The sequence below is a fragment of the Sus scrofa genome, chromosome 8, assembly GCF_000003025.6.
Source record: "Sus scrofa isolate TJ Tabasco breed Duroc chromosome 8, Sscrofa11.1, whole genome shotgun sequence".
Classification (NCBI taxonomy): Eukaryota; Metazoa; Chordata; class Mammalia; order Artiodactyla; family Suidae; genus Sus; species Sus scrofa.
Window position 1 is genome coordinate 106,654,570 of NC_010450.4, and position 27,349 is coordinate 106,681,918.

General features: G+C 35.4%; 1 long non-coding RNA gene across 1 annotated transcript in view; it reads right to left on the minus strand.

The window, feature by feature from the left end:
• LOC106507797 overlaps positions 1–26,207 on the minus strand; it is an 86,573-nt gene extending 60,366 nt beyond the window's left edge. Inside the window, exons 1-2 of the long non-coding RNA XR_002346824.1 lie at positions 24,999–26,207; positions 2,159–2,256 (exon numbers count right to left, since the gene is read on the minus strand). This is a non-coding gene — a long non-coding RNA (uncharacterized LOC106507797). The remainder of the gene's footprint in view (positions 1–2,158; positions 2,257–24,998) is intronic.

The following is a 27,349-nucleotide window of genomic DNA, read 5'->3' on the forward strand; positions in this document are numbered from 1 at the left end:
GAGCCATGAGAAGAGGCAGGTTTGAGGCTTAAAAGCTGTTTGTAGTCAAACATCAATATAGAGCTTAACTCTTTATTACAAACCTCTCCACATAGTCACCATCATGTTTTTCCAGTGTACCACACAAATTTTTCTTAATGTTTTTCTTTCGTTTCTTACTGCTTTGTTTTTCAGTTTTACGTTGTCCTCTTAGTCAAAATATATGTGATAGAGTCCTGGCCACTGGGGTTAGTGTAATCTTGTATTCAAATTCCATCCTTCACACATGGAGTTTCTAGAACATGGCAAGAATTACACTTTTCTCACAAAGCATAACCTCCCTCAAAACCCTTTTATCCTTAAAGAAAAATAAAGGACATCTTTACTTTGTACATGCAATTTTATCCATTTACTTTTCTTCTGTCTCTATCCATCTATCCATCCATCCATCCATTCATCCATCCCTCCATCTACCTCTTCAATAAGCCCTTTAAATGGGAGCCATCTCTACTAGTCACCATAGCATATTAATCACCTCTGAGTCTGGCAGATGTTAATGGCAACAACTGCTGAATACACTGGGGCTCAGAACCATGAGAATCCCAACCATCACTGGAGGTTCCCTGTCAATGGAATTAGATTTCTGTGATACAATCTGATATTTAGAATTAAAACACAGCATTATTTCAAATAAAAATGACATCAAGAATGTATATGTATGTATGACTGGGTCACCTTGCTGGAGAGCAGAAATTGGCACAACTCTAATAAAAAAAGAGTGAAAATAAAGAATGAGATCAAAGCGCAAATAAAGTATAAACTTTTCTGTTAACATTAATTTAGAAACTATGTTTCTACTTAATGATAAGCAGGTGATAAAGTAAGTTACCTGTGTTTAATTCTTCCTGAATATGTTTGGTAGACTTTTCCTAAATAACTCTCTTAGGAAAGGGCTTCAACACAAAGGTGCCATCTATTCTGAATAAAATCGCATTTGCATAAAAACTCACGAATGACCAAAATATTACATTCTAAAATTTCAGTAAATAATAATGTGAACAAAAATTTTATAGGTTGTCAACATAATATTTTGAAATGGAAATATTAGAATTACGTATATTCAGTTTTTTCAATACATCATGCATTTGAACCTTTAAATGACTTTAGATACAATAATGAATTTCAAAAATAACTAAAGCTTGAATATAACTTTATGATTATTATATTCTATTATGTTGAAGAAGACAGACTAAAATATTGCAAACTATAGTGGTTTTTTTCCAGACTTTGCACACTGATCTAGTAGCATTTAGTGTATTCTTCTTTAACAAGGGAAATTCTATCACTAATATTTGGGAAATAATTAATACTCAAAGACAAAAAAAATGAATCTTTAGCAAGTCATAATTTTACTCTCCAGTTTGATTCTAGACATTCTCCAAAACTGACAAAACTGTACCAATAAAGATTAGGAATCAAATCTCTCTCTTTACTTATGAGTAATAAGAATATAATGTAAAAAAAATAAGGTCATCCAGGGATCTGATTTAAAACTAAAATAACTATAGGTCATTTTTATTTTGTATTTTACTACTAATAAACTACAAGGCATTCAACACAATTAATTAAAAATATCAGACATCGTCAAATAACTGTCTTCCTGTATTTACATGCAGCAGTTTTATACAATGAGATATACTATAAACATGGCACAATGGTCTTCATATGTGTACTTGAGGGGTTCATAAATTTGGAAAGTCAGTTTAAATCTTCCTGTTCAGAGTGTTTTTGTGTGCCTCTTTCCCCCTACTTAAGCTAATTTTCACACTTCTAAAATAATGGAACAAAAATAAATAGTATACTTGACTTTCAAAAAAATCTAAATTGCCATATATATGAATTTTAATTCAAAAATTATGTAGTTATTATATTGACTTTATAGTTAAGTTGATTAGACTAGTAACATGCTTTAATGGCAAATAGTTTCTTCAAAGGCATTTTAAAAAATGGTATCCATCTGTAATTGTGAGTCCATATAAAGAGCAATCTTAAAATAATGACACACTATATGATACTGCCTTCATTTTCCATAATTTAGAGAGAAATATATGATAAACTTGTTTTATCTGAGCCAGAGAAATAACATAAAATTTGAAATTCTGCGGTAACTGCTACCTACTTTTCACATCACTGGTGATCATCGTTTCCGTCTTCCTTTCTTCAACCATCAGTATCTTCAGCAATGGGCTTATCTAATGACAATGCCCACCTTCTTCCCTGAAATGGGAGAAGATAACTTGTATGAAGACACATCTTTCCAAACAAAAATTAAGTTGCCGCCAAAAAAGTTTACCGAATGCAGGCTTTACAACTTTCCTCTTCAAACTAATGGTGACTGTGGACATGCTGGTCACATATAGGCTCAACAGAGATCATTCTCATGGACCCAAATTCAGCCATACAGTATTTGCGTATAGTTTAATACCTATCATATATCTTAGTAACTTAATTTAGGATTATATTTTTTGAGTTTTTTTAAAGTATTAAGATTCAGCTTCCATGTTTATATTTCATTCAAACCCAGTCAAATGGTTTATTATCCTAGGAAGAAATATTTATTCTTTACCATTCCTACTAAAGTCCATTAGACCTTTCAATAAGGCCTGAGAAATTATATTCCCTAGAAAGTCTAGGTCTGAGATAAATGCAGGTACAATTTCTGATAATACATGTCTATAGTCACTGTAATGTTTTAGTCTTGAATTTATTCATGAATTTATTTGTGAACAAGACATCAATTTTCTTCAAGTTTGTTGCATGTCCATCCATATGTGTTGTTGATGGATATCCATGTAGCCCTAGCATTTCTAAAGAGCTGATATGAATTCCTCCCAATCTCTGAAATAAAGGATTATTTTCAATTCAAGCATTATGATTTACTATAGTAGTTTCAGATGTCCAACATAGTGATTTCATATTAAAATGTTACAAATCGTTCACCATAAGATCCATCACTAGACAATGTTATTAAAATTATTATATTCTGTATGCTCTATATTACACCACCCTGACTTATTTATAACTGGTAGTCTCTACCTCTTAATCACCTTCACCTATTTTTGCCAGATAGCACAACCTCCCCTTTGCTCTTTTTCTTGTCTGATTGCTGTGGCCAGGACTTTCAGTACTTTGTTGAATAAAAGAGGCAATAGTAGGCATCCTTTTCTCACTCCTGATCTTAGAGGAAGCTTTTAGCTTTTCATCATCGTTATATTAGCTGTGGGCTTGTCATATACGGCCTTCATTATGTTGAGGTATGTTCCATCTATACCCACCTTGTTGAGAGTTTAATCATAAATGGCTATTAAATTCTGTCAAATACTTTTATCACATCCATTGAAAGAATCATGACTTTTGTGTATTTTGATAATGTGGGCTATCACACTGTTTGATCTGTAGATACTGAACCATCCTTGCATCCCTAAAGTAAGTCTCATTTGATCACATCATATGATACTATTAATGTGTTCTTGAATCTTGTTTACTAATGTTCCTGTGATTTTTTTTTTTTTGCATTTATCAGGATTACTGGACTGTAATTTTATTTTTTTCAGAGAATTTTTACTGGGTTTTGGTATCAGAGTAATGCTGTCCTCTTGGAATGAAATATGGAGGTTTTTTTTTTTTTTCTTAAGTTTTTAGACTAGTTTAAAAAAAGGTTTTAACTCTTCTTTAAATATATGCTAGAATTTCCCTAAGAAGTTGTCTTGTCCTGGACTTCTGTTGGTTGAGAGAATTTTGATAACTGATTTAATTACTAATGATCTATACAGTCAGATTTTTCATTTCGTGATTCAGTGTTGAAAGATTATGTTTCTAGGAATGTATCTATTTCTTCTAGCTTGTCAAATTGTTTGCATGTAATTGTTCATAGTACTCTCATATGATACTCTGTATTTCTATAGTGTTGGTTGTAATTTTTCCCCTTTCATTTCTGATTTTATTTAGTTGGGCCCTCTTTTTTCTTGATTAGTATAGCTAAAAGTTTACCAAGTTTGTGTATCTTTTCAAAGAATCATCTACTTTCATTGATCCTTTGCTTTATTTTTTTAGTCTATATTACATTTATTTCTTCTATTCTCTTTGCTATTTCCTTGCCTCTTCCTACTAACCATGGGCTTTACTTTCTACTTCATGTGGATGCTTACTTTTATTTGAAATTTGTTTGTTTGCTGAGCTAAGACTAAATGGCTACAAACTTTTTTAATGCACGTAATAAAACCCTGTCCCATGCTCAGTATTAAACTTGACTGTTTAAAGATGTGACACTTGAATTATTACTAAGGCATATCAAAGCTTAAACAGAAACTATGCTTTTTTTAATTCTGATTAAGTTTGTGTATGTGTATAGTAATATTTAGAATACATTTCATTGTCTTTTCAGGTGTTCTGGTTTAATAACTTCAGACTGTTACCATAAATGTTCTACTCTGAAATTTTAACATTTGCATCTTTTTTGTCGAAGGGGTGCAGTAAAATTTAAAACTCTATTCTAAAACTTTTGCTCACAGAAGCATATGAGAGTATTTAATAGTATTTCCTAATAGTTACATTTCAAATTTCATTCAATATTCAATATTTTCATTTCAAAAGCAATTATATAAATTACATTTTGTTTCAAGGCAGAAATTCATACTTCTGCCAAGGGTCCTGGGGACACCCCCACCTCCCTGGAGGTCCCTGCCACTGCCAAGGGCTGTGCAGGCAGGCACAGTCTGCAGCTGCCTCCTGTGGGTCACTTCCACTGCCAAGGGCCTGGCAACCATGCAGTATCTGCAGGTGTCACCCTTGTACCCACTCCCCTGGAAGCACCAGAAGGTTGTGCACCTGCACATCCCTTATCAAGGGGATAAGGATCGAACACACTGAAGAAAGAGACAGCAAGCATCCAAATCAAAAGGAACCTTCACACCAAAACAATAGTAAATCCATACAAGCTACCCAGGAATGCTCCTGCATATAAATATCCCTCCAAGATCACAAGATAATTGTTTTCCATAAACTCACAGAGTAAAATAAATATAAGCAAAATGAATAAACACAGGAACCACTCCCAGTTAAAAGAACAGGAGAATTACCCTGAAAGAGTGAACAACAAAACAGAGTGCTTCAGTTAAACACACATGGACTGCAAAAAAGGAAGTAATGAAAATACTCAAAGAATTAGAAATGGATTTCAACAGTAACAGAGATTACTTTAAAATGAAACTGGAAACTATAAGGAGAAGCCAAGAAAAATTAGAAAATTCCTTTGCCAATATCAAAGCTAAGCTTAAAGCATTTTACACCAAAATGAAAATTACAGAGGAACAGCTATGTGCCTTTGAAGACACAATAATGGAAATCACCAAATCAGGACAGAAGACAGAAAATCAAATAAAAAAATGAAAATGATAAAAGATCTATGGAATAATATAAAGCATGACAATCTATTCCTAATAGGGATCCCAAAAGGAGAAGAAAGGGAAAAAGAGATTGAAAATGTGTTTGAAGAAATTATGGCTGAAAATTCCCCAAATCTAAAGACAGAAACACATATCCAGATTTGGGAAGCACAGAAGTTTCCCAACAAGATGAACCCAAACAGACTTAGAACAAGACATACTATAATAAAAATGCAAAAATTAAAGATAAGGAGGGGACTCTCAAAACAGCAAGAGAAAAACAAAGAGTAAATTAGAAGGGAACTTACACAAGGCTATTGTCTTATTTCCCTACAAAAACAGAACAGGCCAGAAGGTTGTGGCAAGATACATTCAAAATTCTAAAAGGGAAAAAAACCTCTGGCCAGACTCATCATGAAAAGGAGAGAACCCAAATAAAGTAAGAAATGAAAAGGGAGAAATCTCAACTGATACTGCAGAAATACAAAAAGTCATAAGAGAATACTATGAAAAATTATTGCCAACAAATTTGACAACCCGGAAGAAATGGATAACTTTCTAGAAACTTACCACCCGCTAAAAGTTAATCAAGAAGAAATAGATCATTTCATCAGACTGGTCACTAGCAATGAAATTAAATATCATTAAAAAAAAAAATCCTTACAAACAAAATTCAAGGATCAGATGTCTTCACAAGTGAATTCTACCAAACATACAAAGAACAAACTTTTATCAATCCTTCTTAAACTCTTTCAAAAGATAAAGAAGGAACACTTCCCAAGATATTCTATGAAGCTACCATCACCCTAATACCAAAACCAGACAAAGATACTACAAAAAAGAAAATTAAAAGCCAATACTTTGGTGAATATAGATGCAAAAATCTGAACTAAATTTAAGTAAACTGACTCCAACACATAAAAAAAGATCATACACCACAACCAAATGGGATTTCTCTCAAATTCACAAGGGTGGTTCAACACAGGCAAATCAATGTAATACACCACATTAACAAAAGAAAAATCAAAAACCAGATGATCACCTCAATAAATGCAGAAAAAGCATTTGATAAAATCCAACATGCATTCATGGAAAAACTCACCAAAGTGGGTGTAGAGGGAACACATCTCAACCCAATAAAAGCCATTTATGACAAACCCACAGCCAATATAACACTCAACAGAGAAAAACTCAAAGCCTTCCCACTAAAATCTGGACTACCACAGGATGCCCACTCTCACCACTTTATTCAACATAGTATTGGAAGTCCTAGCCACAGCAATCAGACAAAAAACAAACAAACAAACAAACCCCCCCCACACACACACAAAACAAAAAACACCAAAAAAACACAACAACAAAGAAATGGTATTCAAATTGGAAGAGAAGAGGTAAAGTTGTCAGACAGCACAATATGATATATAGAAGACCCTAAGGATTCCACACAAAAACTATTCAATCTGATCAACAAATTCAGCAAAGTCATGGGATATAATGTTTATCATTCAGAAATCAGTTGCATTTCTGTATACTAACAATGAAATATTAAAAAAGGAACACCTTTTAACAATCACAGCAAAAATAAATAAATAAATAAAATATCTAGGAATAATCCTGACCAAAGAGTTTCGTAAAAGACTTATAAACTGAGAACTTATTATAAAACATTAATCAAGGAAATTACAGAGGATTCAAAGAAAGAGAAAGATATCCCATGCCCCTGGATTGGAAGAATTAATATTTTTAAAATGGCCAAACTACCCAAAGTTTTCCTATCAAATTACCCATGACATTTTTTCACAGAATTTGAACAAACAATCCAAAAATTTATATGAAACCATAAAAGACCCAGAAAAGAAGTCAATAATCCAAAGGCATAAATACACTTAATGTGCATGTACCTAACAACAGAACATCAAGATGTGGCAAAAACCCACAGAACTTCAAGGAGAAATAGGCAAACCAATTTATTACACTTGGAGAGTTAAACACATATAGATTTGTGGAACAGAAATGAGAATGCACAAATAAACCCTCACTTACACTCAATTCATTTTCAGCTAGTGTGCCAAGACAACTCCATGAGGGAAAGAATACTCTTTTCAATAAATGACGTTGTGAAAACTCTACACTCAGTTGGAAACAATGAGGTTGGACTGATACCTCATACTATATAATCAATTTAAAATGGATTGTAGATCAAAATGTAAGAGCTAAAACTGTAACACTGTTAGAAGTAAACATAAGCATAAATCGTGACCTTGTATTAGGTAGCCTTTTCTTAGTTATGACACCAAAAGCATTAAACATCCAAAGAGAAAGAGAGCTAAACTTGACTTCTCCAAAATTAAAAATTTTTTCCATGGAGTTCCCAACATGGCACAGTGGAAACCTGACTAGGAACCATGAGGTTGCGGGTTCGATCCCTGGCCTTGCTCAGTGGACTAAGGATCCAGTGTTGCCATGAGCTCTGGTGTATGTAGGTTGCAGATGTGGTTCAGAACCGGTAGTGTGGCTCTGGTATAGGCTGGCAGCTGTAGCTCTGATTTTACTCCTAGCCTGGGAAACTCCATATGCCATGGGTGTGGTCCTGCAAGGACAAAAGACAAAAAAAAAAAAAAAAAAAAAAAATTTCTGCCTCAAATGACAACTCAGCAGGCAAACAGAACTGCCACGTTTCATTCTCTTATTTGCAGTTCCCTTAAAAAAGAGCCCAAACCATTCACTACTGTAGGGCAGATGAGCTCTCCTGCCTACTGCTTCCCTTCGCAGTATATTGAGTAAATCTCCTTTAACCTTTAAAAAAAAAAAAAGAATAAAAGAGAAAAAGAAATGAAAAGACAATCCACAGAATATAATATTAGCAAAACACATATCAGATAAGGAATTTTTTTAAATCTAGAATACATAAGAACACATACTGCTCAATAAAAAAATAAAAACAAATAACCTGGGAATAAATGTGAAAATAACTGGATTAGACATACTCCACAGAATATATACAGATGACCAATAAAAACATGAAAGAATGTTCAACATGATAAAAAAAAAAAAAACCAGAAAACGAGAATGAAAAGGCAAACCACAGAAAAAGAGACAATATTACGAATATATATACATCAGAAAAAGGCCTGTGTACAGGATATATATACACAAAAAAAGTAAAAAAGAAAAAAAAAGAGAGATTAAGAATTGGGTAGGCTCTTCCTGATGAAGTATTCCCACATAACAGATAAATATGTGAAGATCTGTATAAATTAACCGATTATCATGGAAATATAAATTAAAATTTCAATTCAACCATTTAACCATTAGAGTGGTTAAAATGAGAGACAATACTACAAGCTGATGAGAAAGTGGTGAAAAAAGAATCCATATACACAGCTGATGGAAGGGTAGGTTGACATAGAACCTTTAGAAAACCATTTAGCAATAATTAACCCAAACCAAACAACCCAATGGTACAGTATTTCCACTTCAAGGTGGAAATACATTCATATGTGCACCAAAACACATGTTGAATATATTCATAGCAGCACTAATCCTAATTGCCAAAAAAATGCAAAAGCAAAATCACATGTCCATTGACTGTGTTTGGATAAATGTACTTGAGATAAGCTTAATAATATACAGCAATTAAAATGAGAAAATTATATCTATACATAACAACGTACATAAGGTATCAATAACACAACATTATAAGAAGACAGGTACAAAAGAACATAGACTATATACCTTTTATCGAAATTTAAAGAGTCAATTATTAGGAATCAGGAGAGTATATCTGGAGGGAACAATGGCTAGAAGGAGGAATACAAGGGGTTTTCATGGGTGTGTTTATGTTCCATCCCTATCTGTGTGCTGGCTTTATTCAGTATGTAAAAATGGAGATGCACCGCTCTGGTTTTTAAAACTTTCTCCTAGCATACTACATATTGGTAAAATTTTTGCTTAGAATACAAATGTCCACTGGCTATTATAAATTTACAACTCCATTATTAGAGCCAATACGGTGCTTTAAGAAAAATATGAAAGGTGTTAACAACAGTACAAAGCTGTGTCAAGATCTCTGATTGTGACTAAAGGGAGGGCTCAAATGAAATCTTCTGGCTTTGAGTAAAGACATTAAAAAGAGAAAATATTACACATGTGCATCATCTCAAAATCAAGAAATGAGGGAGTTCCCATTGTGGCACAGCAGAAATGAATGTGACTGGGAACCATGAGGTTGTGGCTTCGATCCCTGGCCTCGCTCAGTGGGTTAAGGATCTGGCGTTGCCATGAGCTGTGGTGTAGGTCGCAGATGAGGCTTGGATCTGGCATTGCTGTGGCTGTGGTGTAGGCCCGTAGCTACAGCTCCAATTATACTCCTAGCCTGGGAACCTCCATATGCTGCGGGTATGGCCCTAGATGACCAAAAAAAAAAAAAAAGAAAGAAAGAAAAAAATCAAGATATGAAAAAAAAAAAAGTAGTGACAAAATAAGCCTGAACAAAAGAGAAAATAGCAAGGAAATAGTAAACGGGAACAGAATGCTTCTGTTTTGTTTTTTTTAAATCATTTTCTTTCCTTCCAGTTTTAACGAGATATCATTCACACACAACACTTTATATGTTTGCAGCATAGAGCATAATTATTTGACTTACATAGAGCGTGGAATGATTACCACAATAAGGTTAGTGACCACCCATCATCTCATGTAGATGCAAAACTAAAGACAATTTTTCCTTGTGATGAGAACTCTTTGGATTTACTCTCTTAACAACTTAACATACATCACAATGTTAATTATGTTTATCGTATTGTACATTACATCCCTAGTACTTATCTACAACTGAAAGTTTGTGTCTTTTGGTTACCTTCATCTAACTCCCCTTCCCCCATCCTCTGTCTCTGATAACCACAAATCTGGCCTCTCTTTATGACTATTTGTTTTTTCACATATAATTGATCTACAATATTATGTTAATTCCTGATGTGGAGCAGATTTATTTAATATTTCTATATATTATAAAATGAAAAACAAGACAGGTCCAGTTACCAACTGTCAATATACAAAAATTTATACTATTATTGACTATATTCCCCACACTGAAAAGTTCTTACCTGTCTATTTTCTAACTGTAAGTTTCTATCCTCTTAATTTCCCTTACCTACTTTTGTTTATGTTTTAATAAAATGTATGAAACATGATATAGTATTGAAACTGGCTACAACTAAGAACTGGATTTATGGATGCTTGTTTTAAAATTTTTTGTTTCTTTGAAATATTTCATAATAAATTTTCAGATAAATAAAAATGTAGATCTGGCTAGTTCTCTTATCAACTCTAAACATCTCTGCTGCACTTTTCTGCCTTCAATCTAATGACAAAAACACTTTTTCCCCACTAAAATGTTGTAATATAGGAACTTTTCACTCTTCAAAATTACACATCTTTAGGTTTATATAGACACCATGGAATTGCCAAGGCCAGCTCAGCAGGATGGGGCTAAAGAACAATGGGTGCTGTGAAACTTAAGGAAAAAAGTTAACATAAAACAAAACACAGAGACATTTATCTTAAGTAAAGGCAGAAACCAACCGGGGGACTCAAGGTCTCAGGGACCAAGAGCACCGCCTCAAGAAACCACACTGCTTTTATTGTGCTCTTTAGGATTAAGTCAAGTGAGGAAGGGGCTATAAGTGGAGGATATAGGGTTTTTTTTTTTTATTATTTTATAAGTTCTTTTATTATTTTAAAAGTCACATAAGCTGGTAGATGGTTAAGCTTTTACTCTGACCTTTAGGCATTTAACAATCATTACCATTTGAGTCAGCTATGTATGCATAGCATTTCAGAGAATCCTCACTGTGCTTCCGCAATGGCATGCCTATCTGAGGCAACCCTGAATGCCTAAGTTTGCACCTTGGTTCTCTTTGCTAATGCATATTCTGCTAAGACCGCTCATAAACCACTTGGCCATGAGGTTCCTCTTTCTCTTATCCCTTAGAGGACCTATCATGCTTGTGCAAACAATCTGCACAGGTCCGGGTGTGCCTAGACCAACGCATTATGTCCTCATTCAGCTGACCCTATGTATAACTTATGCCTTTAGGTCTTTGTACCTAAGCTTAAGTCATTTACCATCACCATGACTGTTTTTCAAGCAGGAAGATGGGGTAAAGTAAAGCAGGACAAGATGGAGTTTTCAGCAAAGAGGCTAAGAAAATATTGTAGAAACATGTCTCGCGACATCTCCCCCGTTTTGTTTTTGCAGGAGGACAAAAATAGATCTTGCAACTTCTTTCTTCATTACTTCTTGGATTGTTTGCTTCGTGCATCTATAGACTGAATAGAAAATTAAGAATCCTAGAAACGCAATTAATGATGAGATTATTCCTCCTCCAAAATCTTTAAACCATTTTAAAGGATTATTTTTAAATCTTCCAGAATATTATCTAGTATCTCTTTATGAGGTATATTTTGTAGAGAGGTCTTTTGAATACTCAAGACTCTAGTCTGTAGTTTTTTTTTTTTTTTTTTATGTCCAGAACCAACTCATCTGAGTGACCTTGCAAATGCCTCTTAATTTGTTCCCATGATGTTACATTAGAATTGTACTCACAGGGAGTAACACAATAAGAAGTAAAAATTAATTGATATTCCTTTTTTGACTTTTCATAAGTATAATTTCCATCCCAGATTTGAATATTTTTAAAGTTAAGAGGAATTTTCCACAAGTCAACTTGAGGCTTGCTATTACCAAATTGAGGATAGGGAGGTACAAGGCCTGAATCTTTCCAAATGATGGGCTTTTGGCTTTAGTTATTATTTTTTTGTTGGCTGATTGGCTGGAGATCATCCAAGAGAGTAATTCATTAACAGAACACATAGGTTGATGGCCCATACAGACAGGCTTCCCCTTAGGGGACCAATCCCATACAGCTCCATGGGAACCATTAAGCAGTACGACCCCCTCCGTTGCCCTGCACATATTCCAACGAATTTGATTTTTTATTCTCTTGAAGCTATCTGTCCTTTTTAAGGAACATAAAGATCTGTGGGGCATCCCCTTATTAACTGGTTTCACCTGACAGTAAGCGAAACTCCAGCCTGTAACTAAATGTAAATCTTCCCTAGTGGGCATATCTAAATTTCCTGAAAACCAGGAAACTCAGGAGTTAAACATAAGGTTTCTTTTCCCAATACAAACTGGCCAATTTTTAAACCCTAAAATTTGATTAAAAGGTGTCCCTTCTTCTTTTCTAAAATAGGGCAGTCTGTCATCCTCCAGCCCAGGGACACAGGAGAAATATATATATATATATATATACATACCAGAGCCTCACCCGCATTCCACAGGTCTCAATAAAGGAGGATTGGGGACATAGGCCTGGTAGGTATAGTTTCTCCTGCTGCTGCTAAGGGAATACTCACTGCGATAGAAACCAAAGTAAAGATAGCTATGCCACAGCCACACAGCCACAGAAGATCCAAGCTGCATCTGCAACTTAAGTCACAGCTTCTGCCAACATCAGATCCTCAACACCTTAAGTGAGGCCAGGGATTGAATCTGCATCCTTGTGGACAGTATGTCAGGTTCTTAACCCATGAGCCACAAGGGGAACTACAATCATATCTATTTTGAAATATCTAATAAAAGAGTGAGAGATTTTAAAATGTACTGATACATTTTCTAAATTTTTCTTTTCTTTTTTGTCTTTTTGCCTTTTCTAGGGCCTATCTCACGGCATATGGAGGTTCCCAGGCTAGGGGTCTAATTGGAACCAGCCTACGCCAGAGCCACAGCAACGCTGGATCCAAGCCGCGTCTGCAGCCTACACCACAGCTCATGGCAATGCCAGATCCTTAACCCACTGAGCAAGGCCAGGGACCGAATCCGCAACCTCATGGTTCCTAGTCGGATTCGTTAACCACCACGCCACAACGGGAACTCCCATTTTCTAAATTTTTAAGACAGTTTATAAACATTCCTTATGTTTTCTATTTTTTTCTAACTACATTATATATTTTGTTCAGAGTTACACCATCCCTGTGGTAAAAAATGGCAATAATCACCTAATTCATCTTCCTTCTTCCAAACTTAACCCATCAAATCTATTATTCACCTGTGTATACAGGAGTGTATCTTTAAAGAAAAATGTACTTCTTTGATTAATATAATCACTGTCCCACTAGATAAAGTCCAAAGTCCCTTCCATCACATAAAAGAATGCCATTCACCTTACCTGTTCCATTCTTGCTTAATCATCAATAAAGAAAAAATTTTTCATTTACATAATCTTATCTTATTCTTCTTTTTTATGCTTCCTGCATGTGTGACCACATTCCTCTTTCCCACAGCTTTTTTTTTTTTTTTTTTTTTTTTTTGTCTTTTTTGCCATTTCTTGGGCTGCTCCCGCTGCATATGGAGGTTCCCAGGCTAGGAGTCTAATCAGAGCTGTAGCCACAGGCCTACATCAGAGCCACAGCAACACAGGATCCAAGCTGCGTCTGCGACCTACACCACAGCTCATGGCAACGCCGGATCCTCAATCCACTGAGCAAGGCCAGGTATTGAACCTGCAACCTCATGGTTTCTAGTCAGATTCATTAACCACTGCGCCACCATGGGACCTCCTCCCACAGTTTTTTAATTTTCATTTTGTCATTAAGTTCTCACCTGGCTTTAGAAAGCCTAATCATATCTAATCCCCATGTTTTTCCGAAATCATACTTCACTCAGCTCAGTTTGCCTCTCTTCTGATTTCCAAAATACTTTACATGTTTCTATATATTTATTTATATGTTTCCATCATTATTAGAGTATAAACTCCTTGAAGAAGGGTAGATAATTTATATGCATATTTCAGGTACTGAATATACAAATGTATATCTATATTCACAAATATACACACATGTATATGCAATATTATAAATACATATGCACATGTATAAGGTGTATATGCATATATACATAACTGCACATAATGCATACACATATCTACATGGATATACAATTTTAAATGTTTCAATACTAAGGCACGGTGGTTTAATTACCCATTTAAATCATGGACTTGGAGAAGAGACTTGCGGTTGCCTGATGGGAGGGGGAGGGAGTGGGAGGGATCGGGAGCTTGGGCTTATCAGACACAACCTAGAATAGATTTACAAGAGATCCTGCTGAATAGCATGAGAATATGTCTAGATACTCATGTTGCAACAGAAGAAAGGTGGGGAAAACTGTAATTGCAATGTATACATGTAAGGATAACCTGACCCTTGCTGTACAGTGGGAAATAAAAAAAAAAAAAAAAAATTCCACTGAGGAAAATGAGCTCATTAATTTGTCTCTGTTTAGCCATATAATAAATAGCACCGATTTGAACTCAAAAATACCTAAGTCAGCTATGTGAGTCAATATTTACCTCACAATGCTAAATATTTCTAATTGATTTATCAGAGTTAAATGAAGTGAACAGTCCTAAGACAAATAGACCAGTACTATATTTTCAATAAAAAACTTGTTTTTCAATTTTTTTCTCTGTATTTTCATACCAAAAAATCCTAATTATTATGAGTTCTAAAATTATTAAGTATGTCAATATGCTTACTTTACATTATCTACATTGATATTCAATTATGGTGTTGCAAGATAACATCCATTATCTTAGTGAAAACTAGAGTTCATATTATTCAAATTGAACATAATGAGAAATAAAGAAGATGATTTCTAAATATTAAAGCCTTTTTTAACTTTAAAATGTTCTATGTAAGGCGTATACATTAATGAATGAATAAACTGATTTATATACCCCAAATTATACCAGAATTGCTATAAAAATATTCACTATTTGTAAAAGGAACTAAATTAACTTCTTTACACTGACATCCATTACATCAGATTTTCTCAATATGCATAAAAATTTGGCGCCATAAATCTAGAGGCATCCAAAAACGCAAGCCCACATACAACATCATACTTATGCAAATAGTGCATCTGCTGCTGTATAAGGAGGCCAAATACTATTTCCAACTAGACTCAGACATTCACAATACAGTAAACATGAAATCAATCAAAAGCAAATTCTTTTAGAAATATTTAAAATCTTAATATATTCATACAATATCATTATGTACAACCTGCTCGTGGAATCACTTCAAATTTTCCAGGCTATTCAGATGTTAAATCATATTTTCACAGTCCAATACCCACTGTCCCCAAAAAGAAGAATTTCTTTGCATCAGTCAGCATAATTATTATTTCTCAAACTACTTTACATTATCATACTAACAATTTCTTTTCTGGTTACTATTAAAGTATTCCCCAAAGTTACCCATAACAAGAGGTTAAATACAGCAAGGGTAAAGAATGACATTTTTCTTAAATTTAAATACTATATAGAATGATTTCCTCTGTACAAGGAAATATTTCTTGTATACTCATGCTTTTAATTGCATTAATAATATATATGGCTTAAACATAAATAATGCTTTATAACTTATTAAAAAGTTTGGCTTCAGGCCCAAATCCTATGAGTGATTTTTCAGTCCTGACCCTAGGTGATCACAAAGCTTCACCTGACAAATTTCAAAAGGGAAAGCAGCCCTCTGCACACCAGACTTAGTGTGCACCCAGCACCCTGCGGTTTTCTGGAGAGAGATGTGGATGAGGACCCAGATCCGCTTGCCTCCTCCAGGTCCCTCCCTCTCTGTCCAGCCATGCTCAGAAGCCTGACTATTCCTAGCCAGGTGCCTTCATTCAAAGACCTCCTGATGGAGGGGGTGGAAGTTTAGGCTGAAGCCACTTTTCAAGAACTTGGGATAGAAGAGCCTTGACTAAGATACTTCTCCATTCTATTTTCTACTCCTAGTCCTTCCTCCTTTCCCAGCCCCAACCTCGCTGGGTCTATGAAATGTCTGGAGCCTTTTACTCAAGACTCCTCGACAGTGAGAGGATTACCCCCACTTGTGCTACATGTTCTCAGACTGCACTTCCCAATAACAGTCCAGGAAGAAATGGAATATTCCTGCCTCTCCATCTGTCTTTCTGCTTATACTGTTAGAATAAATGAATAAAGGCCTGATGCTTATTTTAAGTTTAGCTCCTTCTTCTGATTGACCACTCCACACCCAGCATCTCAAAACTTAACCTTATATTTTGTCCAACCTCTCCATGAAGAGAATTGAACAACTATTAATCCCCATTGATAGCAGAGAAAATGTGATACTCATGTAGGAAACTATGTGTTTTAAATGTCTGCCAGTGACATTTCAGATTTGCTAAATGTGTACAGCTACTACGTTTATGCTAAACTAAATACTTTCAAATTGAACCAGCTACATATTTAATAAGAAGTAAATGATATTAGGTATCACATTATTCATAAGAGAGACAAATTCTAATACTTTGGTTGGCCATGGATAAAGTTCAATACAAAAGTAATAACCTCCAGAATATATAATTTCTGAAACAATTACTGATACTGACTTCTCTTTAGGAAATGATTCGTATTTTATTCTAAAGATGTTTCTGGGCCTATATATTGCAATTTTTTTTTCATTTAAGGGTATGATCCGTTTGTATAAATATCAGTGACCAGAGATTCACTATAAATAATCTGCAAAGGTGAAGGAGATGTAAAAGAGGATGTAGTTAGAAGGATTCATGATAAGGGGTTCTATTCCATCCCCACTAGGGTGTCCTGCCATGTATTGCCATCAATGCTTTAGATCACTGATAAAACAATTAAAAACAAAATAAACAACCAGGCACTCTATACTCCTTCTCAAAAGTATACTTTTTAAATGTTTATTTTATATACAATATAGTCCCTATTTCCAATCAATAGTGTCTTAGAGATCCCAGTGGGTTATGAACCTGACATAGTATCCATGAAGATGCAGGTTTGATCCCTGGCCTTGCTCAGTGAGTTAAGGACCTGGCGTTGCTGCAAGTTGCAGCACAGGTCACAGACACAGCTCAGATCTGGTGTTGCTATGGTGGCAGTTACAACTCCGATTCAACCCTTAGTCTGGAAACTTCCATATGCCACAGGTATAGCCCTAAAATGGAAAATACTGTCTTGAAGAAAATTCTGAAAATACTGTAATATTCAAGGCAACACTAGTATTCTTTTTTCTGCTTTTTTTTTTACGCTAATAGCACTGACAATATTCAGCAATTTGCTTTCTTTTACATATATATATATATATATATATATACACACCACACACACACACACACACACACACATCTGTATGTCTTAGTGGTCAATTCACATCATAAATCCATTCCTCATTCATATTTCAGCCACAAAGAAGCTTTACTGACATAACTTATTTACCCAGTGATAAACAGACAAGCATCTTGTTTCAACACTGCCATTGGAAATAATGTTGCAATCAATGACAGTGCAATAAATAACCCCAAATATTTTACTTTTTATATGTAGAAATACATCTGTAGAATCAACTCTCTGAACTAAAATTACCAGGGAGAATGATTATAGAATGGTGTCTCTGAAAACTATAAAGCGATTTATTTGTAATCAATTACTTAATGCCTGTGTCAACCACCAGAATTAGCTCTGGAACTTTGTCTTCTCTGATAAAATTTAGTGTCATGCCAAAGTGTAATACAATGTTTTGTATCATGTCATTGTTGCTGTTACTGAATTAATGTATTCTATGAACCTTACGAAATGCCACATTGCTTATCTAATAAGCCATCTATATATCATTAACCTACACACTCCCTCTCTAGAATACTTGGCACCATCAACTATTCTTTCTTTTTGAAACATTTTATATATCTGTTGGCTTCTACTGGCTTCTCACTCACTCCTAGCTTATACTATCATACCACTGGCTTAACCTCTTATCCCAGCTTTCAGCACATCACACACTACCTGCTCTGCTGCAAGTGCCAGATGCATTACTAATGGGCACATCTAAGCCAAAATCCTCTCTTCGCTTGACTATTCATTCACTAGGCTCCTAACTTTTCTTGAATCTTGTTCCCTTAAAATCCATTCTTGCCACAAAAGTCTCAGGTACTGTCACTTCTCTTCTTCAAGCCATGGAGGGGCTTCTCATTGCCTCTGTTCTCCTTTCATACATCATCCACTCTCTTTCTGGATCTTTCTCTAAGTTTCTGGCATAAAGGTCACCTTTATATCCCACTATTTATTTGTCACATCTTTCCTGGGCAACAGTGTGCCAGTCTCTACATTCAGTGACAGGAAAACTGCTGATAAAAAATAGGAAGTAGTCAAAAGGTACAAACTTTGCGTTATAAAAAAATAAGTCATGTGGATATAATGTACAGCACAGTGATGATAGTTAACTATATTGTGCCTTTGAAAGTTGATAAGGGAGTAGATCTTAAAAGTTATCACCACAATGAAAAAAAAATTGTAACTATGTATGGTGTAACTAGACATTGCGGTGATCATTTCACAATATATACAAATAATGAATCACCATGTTGTAGACTTGAACTAATATAACATGTCAATTACATCTCAACTACAATTTTTAAATGGGGAAAAAAATCCCTGTTTTTACAATGCTTAATCACTTTTGGAGGAAAACAGGAAATAAAACACAAATACAAATAAATACATAATATGGAAAATGGCAAAAAGTACTAAGAATGTGTGGAAAAAAGCTGGTTAGGAGTCATCAAGTGATAAGAGATCAGTATTTTCAACAGGGTTGCAAGCAAAAGCCATTAATATAACCAAGGAAGAGCATAGCAGGATCAAAAAGGAGTGGGTACAAAGGTCTGAGGCAGGAAAACTTTCTACATATTCAAAGAAAAATATGACCAGCGTGGCTGGAATGATACTGGTGAGTGAGGCAGGAGAAGGAACTGAGGATAGATTTTCAGGAGAGGGAAGATTCTGTAGAGCCTTGTTTAATATGGACGTTCTTTGGCTTTTATTGTGAGAGTAGAATCACAGAGACATGAAAAGGTCTAACTTCAATTTTAGAAAGATAACTCTCAGGGTAACATGGAAAACAGAGTGGGTAGATATGAAAACATGGATAAAAAAGCTTTTTTTTAACTTGGCCACATTCACAGGCTGTGGAAGTTCCCACGCCAGGGACTGAACCCATGCTGCAGCAGTGAATGAGCTATAGCTCACTGAGCCACACAGGAAGTCCAGAAGGAGACTTTTCAAAGGCCAGTGCAAAAATCAAAGTGAAGATGATGGTGACATGAACACAAGCTAGACAGTGGAATTATCCAAAAGTTATCTACTTAGGAGTTCCAGTTGTGGTTCAGCAGGTTAGGAACCCAACATAGTGGCCATGAGGATGTGGGCTCTATCCCTGGCCTTGCTCACTGGGTTAAGGATCCAGCATTGCCACAAGCTATAGCGTAGGTGGCAGTGTAGATCTGATGTTGCTGTAGCCATGGCAAAGATGGTAGCTGCAGCTTGGATCAACCCCTAGCCCAGGAGCTTCCATATGCCACAGGTGCGGCCATAAAAAGAAAAAAAAAAATTTATCTGATTAGGAATGATTTGGAATGTATTTCAAACTAGATTGTTATGAATTTCATGTAAAAGATTAAATAGAAGCATCCAAGATGGAATTGTGCTTTTTCTGTTTGTTTTCATTTGTTTGTTTTGTTTTGTTTTGGCTTAAGCAATTAGAAAACGCAGCAAATTGACCAAATTTAGAAAAAGCAGCTCTTGTGGGGTACAGTCTTTCCTTGATCACAGGTCAGTTATTTGAGGTGGATTCAGAAAAGGGGAAATTAAGAAGCAGTCAATGAGGCTGGAGTCAGAAAATACTTCAAGGAGGGAATGATCAGCACTATCAAATGCTGCGTAAAGTTCAGAAAGAGGAGAAGGAAAGAATGACTATGGAATTAGGCAATGCAGAGACCTTGAGAACTGCAATTTTTGTGAAACACTGGGCATTTAATAAGCCTGGTTAGTATGTTCAAGATGCAATTAGAGGAGTGCAACTGAAGACAGGGAACAGACAACTCTTACCAGATCTTTACTGTAAAAGCAATGAATACAATAGTGATGTGAGGCCAGAAAAATTTTTTTAATTAAGATGGTGATAATATAGCTTATTTGGATAATGATGGGAATCATCTAGTAGAAAGAGAATTTTAAAAATGATGGGACATCTGCATACAGTGACAGTTTTACCTCTTTTCCTTTTTGGATGCCTTTTCTTTCTTTTGTTTGTCTGATTCCTATATAGAAAACCTAAGGACTCAACCCAAAAAGTACTTGAACTGATCAACAAATTCAGCAAAGTAGAAGGATATAATGTTAACATTCAGAAATCAGTCGCATTTTTCTATACTAACAATGAAATATTAGAAAAGGAATATAAAAATACCTTTTAAAATTGCACCCCCCAAAAAAATCAAATACCCGGAATACACCTGAAGGAGAAAAAGACTTATATGCCAAGAACTATAAAACATTCATCAAGGAAATTAAAGAAGATGTAAAGAAAAGAGAAGATATTCCATGCTCCTGGGTTGGAAAAATTAATATTGTAAAAATGGCCATACTACCCGAAGCAACCTATAGTTGATGCAATCCCTATCAAGTTACCCATGACGTTTTTCACAGAACTAGAGCGAACAATCCAAAAATTTATATGGAACCACAAAAGACCCAGAATGCCAAAGCAATCTGAGAAACAAAAGGCAAGCAAGAGGCATAACTCTCCCAGACTTCAGGCTGTATCACAAAGCCACAGTCATCAAGACAGTGTGGTACTGGTATCAAGACAGACAGACCAATGGAACAGAATAGAGAACCAGAAATAAAGCCAGACACCCATGGTTAATTAATCTTTGAAAAGGAGGCAAGAACATAAAAATGGGAAAAAGAAAGTCTTTTCAGCAAGTATTGCTGGGAAACCTGGACAGCTGCATGCAAAGCAACGAAACTAGAACACACCCTTACATCATGCACAAAAATAAACTCAAAATGGCTGAAAGACTTAAATATAAGACAAGACACCATCAAACTCCTGGAAGAGAAATAGGCAAAACATTCTCTGACATCAACCTTATCAATATTTTCTCAGGTCAGTCTCCCAAAGCAACAGAAATAAGAACAAAAATAAACCAGTGGGACCTAATCAAACTTACAAACTTTTGCACAGCAAAGGAAACCAAAATAAAACAAAAAGACAACTTACAGAATGGGAGAAAATAGTGTCAAATGATGCAACTGACAAGGGCTTAATCTCTAGAACATACAAGCAACTTATACCACTCAACAGCAAAAAGCCAACAACCCAATGGAAAAATGGGCAAAGGACCTGAATAAACATTTCTCCTAGGAGATGTATAGATGGCCAACAAGCACATGAAAAAATGCTCAATATCACTGATTAATAGAGAAATGCATCAAAACTACCACAAGTACCACCTCACACCAGTCAGAATGGCCATCATTAAGAAGTCCACAAATAACAATTGCTGGAGGGGGTGTGGAGACAACAGAACCCTCCTGCACTGTTGGTAGGAATGTAAGCTGGTACAACTGATATGCAGACCAGTACTGAGATACCTTAGAAATCTATACATACAACTACCATACGATCCAGCAATCCCACTCTTGGGTATCTATCCAGACAAAACTTTCCTTGAAAAAGACATAGGCACCCACATGTTCATTGAAGCTCTATTCACAATAGCCAACATATGGAAACAGCCCATATATCATCGACGGATGACTGGATTAGGAAGATGTGGTATATATATATAATGGAATACTACTCAGCCATAAAAAAGAACAAAATAATGCCATTTGTAGCAACATGGATGGAACAAGAGACTCTAATCCTGAGTGAAGTAAGTCAGAAAGAGAAAGACAAATACCATGTAATTATCACTTATATCTGGAATCTAATATAATCCACAAATGAACCTTTCCACAGAAAAGAAAATCATGGACTTGTGAATAGACTTGTGGTTGCCAAAGGGGGAGGGAGTGGGGTGGTTGGGGAACTTAGGGTTAATAGATACAAACTATTGCCTTTGAAATGGATTAGCACTGAAATCCTGCTGTGGAGCACTTGGAACTATGTCTAGTCACTTATGATGGAACATGATAATGTGAGAAAACAGAATGCATACATGTATGTGTAACTGGGTCACCATACTGTTCAGTACAAAAAAAATTGTATTGGGAAATAACTATTAAAAAAATAACCAATAACGAAAAAAAAAAGTCAGGAGATACAAGGTGGAGATACATGACAAGTGGAAGAAATTTAAAACTCATGAATACCAGATGAGTTTCCTATATCAAACTTGGCCCACTGAAGTCTCATTTTCCTTTTACTATGCATCCCTCAGCCATATAATGACAATAATTCACACACAAAAATAAATAAAAATGGGACAGTGCAAAAGAGAAGGGTGGCAGATGCCATTAAGAACAGATGAGCTTCTAGGGTACTTTAAGTTCTTTAGGTTTCGCTTTGCATATTTTGAAGTTCTATTTGTTTTTAATTGAAGTATGGTTGATTTACAATGTTGCTTTAGTTTCAGGTGTACAGAAAAGTGATTCAGTTCCACATACATATACACCTATTTTTTTTCAGATTCTTTTCCTTTATGTGTTATTATAGAATATTGAGTATAGTTCCTTGTCCCATGTACTAGGTCCTTGTTGGTTATTTGAAGTTTTAAGTATATAAATATTTAAGATTGTTATTTCTCCTTGGTGAACTGACCCTTTCAGAATATATAATCTTCTTTCATCCCTGGTAATTTTCTTTGCCTTGAGATCTATTTCTGATAATATACCTACTCAAGCTTTCTTTGATTAGCTTTCCCATGGCATAACTTTTCCCATCTTCTTGACCTTAATCTACCTTTATCATTATTTTCTAAGTAACTTTCTTATTTATTCATTGTTTGAGGCCGTACTTGCAGCATATATGGAAGTTCCAGGCAAGGGGCCAAATAGGAGTCCAGCTGCCGATCTACGCCACAGCCACAGCAACACAGAATCTGAGCCAAATCTGTGATCTACACCACAGCCCAACCCACTGCGTGAGGCCATGAATCAAAACCCGCATCCTCATGGATCCTAGTCAGGTTCAGTAACCACTGAGCCACGAACAGACTATCTAAAGTGAGTTTCTTATGGACAGCATATATTTGGGTCATGTAGTCTTTTTTTTTTTCCTCTCTCTTTCTCTTTTTATGCCAGACTTGAGGCATATCAAAGTTCTCAGGCTAGGGGTCGAATCAAAGCTGCACCTGCAGGCTTAATCCATTGCCACACAGTATGCAAGCCTTATCTGTGACCTACTACAGCTTGTGGCAATACTCCATCCTTAACCTACTGAGCAAGTCCAGGATTGAATCTGCATCCTCACAGACACTTTATTGGGCTCTCAACTTATTGAGCCACAATGAAAACTCTGGGTCATGTGCACTTAATACATTTTGAGAATGTATGTCTTTTAACAGGAGTTTTTATTTATTCTTTTTTTTTTGGCCACACCCTGGCAGGTAGAAGTTTAGGAGCCAGGGACTGAACCTGTGCCACAGCAGCAACCCAAGCCACGGCAGTGACAATGCCATATACTTAACCAACTCAGCCATTAGAGATCTCCTAATAGGTGCTTTTAAATAATTTACACAATGCAACTGTAGATTTGGACTACTAGTTTTTGTTTTTTGTATTTTTTTATTCCTTTGTTTCCCCTTTTCTCTTTTATTTTGGATTATTTGAATATTATGTTCCAGCTTAACATCATTGTAATTTTAACAATTTCTCTTTGCATAATTTTTTAGTTGTTATCCTAGGACTTAAAATGCATACTTGGAGTTCCCTTGTGCTGCAGACATTTAGGGACCCAGTATTGTCACTGCTGTGGTGCAGGTTCAATCTCTGCCCCAGGAACTTTCACCATGCCATGCATGAGTGTAGTGAAAAAAATGCACATTTAACTTTTCACGGGCTATTTAAAATTAACATTTTTCTACTTCAAGTGAAATTATACATATATATGTGGGTGTGTATATATATGTAAATTTTCTGCTAGAGTTATTAAAACATGTTTAGCAACTGAAGCACGTGTCTATGCATGTAACATATATATGTATAAAATGTAATTGCCAAACATTTTCAAATACTGACTTAAATATTTATCATTTTTGTCACACACCCTTCCTTCTTGATATTCCAGTGTTCTAGGTTTCCTTATGGTATCATTTCCTTTCTGGCTGAATAAATTTCTTTAGCAGCAATTTTAGAGCATATTTGTTGGCTATGAATTCTCTTAGTTTTTCTTCATCTAAGATGTCTTTATTTTATCTTCATTTCTGAAGGATACTTTCACTGGCTATAGAATTTTGCATTTACTGTTCTTTTATTTCAATACTTTAAACATGCTGTGCAAGTTCCTTCTTGAACGCCATGGTTTCCGATGAGAAATCTCAATTTGAATTATTATTACCCTAAAGTTAATACATTGTTTCTCTCTCTGCTGTCACTGTAGTCTATCAAGGAAGGGTCTGTGGCATGAGGGTACAGAAAAAAAGTAAAAGAAAAAAAATTATAGCGTTTTTTCCCAACATACTGTGGCCTTTAGAAATTCAGTTTCCTGCTCCTTAAGCCAGAAGGAGAAAGCTTCTCCTGGAGTTCTCTGTCTGCACTATCATGCTCCATCACGCTCTGTCTACACCATCAAGCTCAGGTTTCCAACTAGGATAAGTTCATGTAGGGTGACTACAGGGAACAAAGAGGAAAGTACAAAGTAAGATCACTCAGGTTCAGTGGTACTTCAATTCCGAGCAGGCAGCTCCTATTTACTTTTCTGTCCTCAAATGCCTTCCCCATTTATTCTTTCCAGATCTTATTGTTGTATTCCATGGGAGAGCCGTGGACACTATATTACCTGGACAGAATCCTAGGGCAAGTTCTTCTATTTTCATCTAGGATTAAGGAAATAAAGGATCTACAGATAGAACTTAAATGGAAAGTGGAAGCAAAGTTTTCCTGTTTCCACCTTACCATTTTATTCCACATTTCAGTTGATATATAGAGTATTTCAATATACCAAAAGCACCTATTTTATATCTGCTATGACAAGCTATGCTTCTCCCATCTTGTCCACGGATATTTTATGTTTTGTGCCAGTCTTTGTCCTAAGAAAGAGACAGTGAGTTGAAACTTGATTCTGTTATCCACCTACCAGACTTACTCTGGGAATGATTTGTTATGTCTGTGGTTTCCATGTCCAAAACCATTGTAAAGAAGCCTGAACTTATAAAAATATGATAGGTAAATGTTTTGGGATACATTTATATGTCTGAGGCAATGTGTAAGAACATTAGCTCCACTGAAAATGCGTCTGAGTCAACTGAAAGAAGTTATGCTATTAAAACCCTGAAATGGTGTTTTCCTACACTAGCTACTACTCAAATCCCAGTTCCTCTATGAGAGTCATCATAGTGATGCTATAATGCTATCTTGTCATTTTCTGTGAAAATTACACACAAAATCACTCAGAAATATTTGCAGTCACTACACTATGAGATTGTAGGCAGTCTGGAGTAACTGTTTTATAGTATTAATGAGTGTTAAAATTTCCTTTTCATTAGTTACAGTACACTCTTAAAAGAAAAATTAGTTACCTAAATAACTGATGCTTGCAAGAAATAAAATCACCCATTTTATGATATTTTCACAACTAGAAACCAAAGAAAAGAACATTTTGTGATTTCAGGTGTAATGAAAAACACATTATCACTAACTCAAACTATATATAAATATACACATACTCACACACATAAATGAGCATATATATATATATATATATATATATACACACACACACACACAAATAAAAATGAAAGCCTGGAACTTTAAATCCAGTAGTAAGAATTCTTTGCACTTGTAATTAAATTTCTGAGTCAATCAGTGGAAGGATAAACAAGATGTGCTACCTTTGCCAAAGTGTCAGTTCATGTAACTGCCTTGTAAGAAAGCCGCTATTAATGTTTGAGAATTCTTAATGCCTTAGAGCTCTCTTCATTTGCTATGACATGATAATCAGCTCTGCCAGGCTGTGTGGGCTCTGTCTCTGCCAACTTGTGAATATATTTTTCAGAAAGTTCCATAAACAGACAGAAGTATAGGCTGCTTCTGTCTTCAGAGCCTTCTGTCAAGAATTTAGAAGCTCTCTTGTTTGGAAAGACAAAATTAAATAGAAGCCAAATTGAAAATGTCAATCCTTACCAAGAAAAAAAAAAAAAAAAAAACCCAAAAACATTTAGGTCATATTCACCTCCAAATGGCCTAACATCATAAAAAATAATTTTTAATCCAAAATATCTATCTAAAGCATACATGAATGAGGCATGTTCTTCTGAGCTCCACAAATTCTGTGAGAAGGTATCATCACTACTCTCCTGCTTCACCAAAGTAGTGTTATGAGTAAACTGTTTCTTTGTTCTCTGTGGTTACTCTTCCACTTTTTCCGCCTGGGTTCCCTATTTCTAAACGTCTTTTAAATTAATGAAGGGAGAATAATGTTAATTTTCAGCATGAAGAGGTAAAAATATATGCTTGCCAGTTTGTTTTTAATTTATGCTGCTACTTGTAGAGTCATCACTACCTCAGAGCCATCATACAGGCAACTGCAACATCTGCCACAAAGCCATCCATCCTGTGTGCCTATATCCTTTGTTAGTGCAGCCCTTGGCAATATGATTTCCTTCGACCACTGGGACATCAGCAAATTTGACACACTGGGGCTTGTACACTGGTTGCCTCAGGAAATGAGATAGATTCAGAGAAACTTCTCCTAGATCCTTTTTAAAGAAGGACTTACTGGCCAACTTTAGGCATGTGGTTAGCTGATAACCGCCAATTATCAGTTCCCTCAGAGTTGACCTCAAAGATTTGTGTTTCCGGAGATGAAGCCTT